The sequence below is a fragment of the Sesamum indicum genome, linkage group LG16 (assembly GCF_000512975.1).
Source record: "Sesamum indicum cultivar Zhongzhi No. 13 linkage group LG16, S_indicum_v1.0, whole genome shotgun sequence".
Classification (NCBI taxonomy): Eukaryota; Viridiplantae; Streptophyta; class Magnoliopsida; order Lamiales; family Pedaliaceae; genus Sesamum; species Sesamum indicum.
The window spans coordinates 2,189,128-2,191,930 of NC_026160.1; positions in this window are offsets into that span (position 1 = coordinate 2,189,128).

Here is a 2,803-nt window from a genome sequence, read left to right on the forward strand (position 1 = left end):
AATAAGATAAAAAAATTTAATCAATAATTACGATATTTTAAAATTTGGTTACCCGATTCACACCAAATTTAAATATATATATTTATATATATAAATATGTAAGACTGTGTCCATTAGATCATATCGAACGGTTTGATTTAAAATCACATGGCATGATTCTACGATACACCGACTTGAATGATTATTCTTATGTTTCGAGTACGATATCTAATAAGTTTAAAACTTTACCAAGTGTATTTTTCTATAAGTATAATCATATCTAACGGTCTAATCTGAATTTTGATAGTCCGATTAACCCATGTTGTTCAACAATATAAGATGATAGTTACATCAATGTAATACTAGCATTTATAAATATATAAATTTTCTGCAGATTGTGAACATATATTAATCTCAATTATAAAATATTTATATGTATTTCAATTGCATTATTTCAGATAATTGATACTAATCTATGACTTAAACTGTTCAGAATGATTCTTTTTTTGTACATTTTACTAATTATATTACTACTAAATTAATCAGTAGTTTATATTTATAACAATAAATTAGAATTTTATACTATATTTTGGTATATTTATAATATAGTATACATTATACAATCTATTTTATTACTTATAAATTTATATAAAAACTGGTGATTCCCATTATTTAATCTAATAATAATAATAATATAGTATGCATTATACAATCTATTTTATTACTTACAATTCTATGTAAAAAATTGGTGATTCCCATAATTTAATATAATAAAAATAATAATAATAATAATAAACAAAAAAAAACAAAAAAAATTAAAAAATCGAGCTCGAGCTCAATAAATAGTCAAGCTCGTCAGATTGAGCTCAAGCTCAACAAAAGGAGTCGAGCTCGACTAGTTGTCAGGCCTAATTAAAATTGCTCTTGAAAAATTGTCTAAGGGTAAAATTGTTCGAAATTAGATTAAAGGATCAAAACTAAAACGGGTAAATTTTAAAGACTAAAATTAATAACAATAAATTTAAAGAACTAAACAAATAATTTTCTCAAACGAGTTGATATGATTCTCTTACAATGAAAACCATTAACTGGCCTAATCCCACTTATTTCTTGAAGGGATATAGGATATTTCATAATTAATTAGAACAATGTTTGATTTCAATGTAAATGTTTCCTTTATATGTTAACTTTGATCATGCGAATGATCATAGGCTTGTAAATTGTCAACTTTTTCAGTTGAATGCGAAGCTGACCAGCAAATCTACGGGGAATAACTTGTTTTCTTTGAGTTCTTTTGAAGTGTCATTGAGTTTCAAGTTTGAGACCATCGTTATCTTTTCGATTTTCTCCTTTATGTCCATTTCTTTTAGTTTTCGGAAAAAATGCAAGCAACTCCCTTGTGATATCGAAAATGAGCAAATTACCCTTTTATGAAAAACAAATAGCGTTTTACTTCCCTGAATATTTTAAAATACAATAATTTAAACCCTATGATTTTTAAAATGAAGCAATTTACCTCCCTGTATAAGGGGTAAATTGCTTCATTTTAAAAAGTACAGGGAGATAACTTGCTATATTTTTTTCATAAAGGGTAATATGCTCATTTTCAATATCACGGGAGGGTGAATTACTATTAACCCATATAGTTTTCTACTATTGTATCTTATCTATTATTAAGTTTCTTTCATGTGGTGGTATTGAGCTTTAATTGATTTATGTTGTATATGAGAATGGACAAATTGAGTTGATTTTGTATATGTGAAATCCAGATTGTCCTTTTTCTGAATGTGTTTGTATTTGAAGAAAATATTAAGATGAAGGTTTTGGTTTTCCCATGTTTTGTTTTCATGTGTAATTGAGGTTTAATTAACGGGTGGATAGCAATTTATCCTCCCGTGATATTGAAAATGAATACATTATCTCTTTATGAAAAAAAATATAGCAATTTACCCCCCTATACTTTTTAAAATGAAGTAATTTACCTCCTTATATAGGGAGGTAAATTGCTTCATTTTAGAAATCATATAAGGATAAATTATTGTATTTTAAAAAATACGAGGTAAATCACTATTTGTTTTTTCATAAGGGGGTAATTTACTCATTTGCAATATCACAAGGGGTTTGCTTGCATTTTTCTCTTTAATTAATTTATGCTGCATAGGAGAAGGAAATATTGTTTTTTTTTTTTAAGAAACTGAAATGCATGTCTTTCTTTTTGCATAGTGTAGCAGAAAGTCCATTCAAGAACAACAATATATGCATTCTTTTTTTTTTTTTTTTTGAGGAATTAAGTGATTAATCTTTTGAAGATATTGGCATTTTGAATTTGTCAATTTGGGATATTCATTTAGTGTCAAACTGTGGTACATTAGTTCAATAAATGAGTTAGAATTAAAGAATTGACGAGTAAGCAAATTGTGTGCATTCAAATTAGAGATGTACAATTTTATATTATTTAGAATTACAAGAATTTGTGTGTTTATTTAAGCTTATACTTAAAAAGAATAATGCTGACAAGAACTGCATGCGACGGCTATTAGTATGTGATAAAGGGTGTGGGCTGGTTGTTCTTCTGTCCCCACACCTTGTGAATATAATAAGACTCAATGCTCTATAAAGTTATTATGTTTTAATTTAAATATAAATATGATACTGATTATATTTTTGTCCCCACCTGTACATATTGTTGAGTATTTTTGTTTGTTATATTTAACTGCAAAAATGGTGTTGGCTGATTTTGCTGATTTTGATATGTGGGTTGATAGAGTCATTGAATGGGTGCCCAAAATTAGGTATATAGGTGGTATTAGAGTGTGGTTCCGTT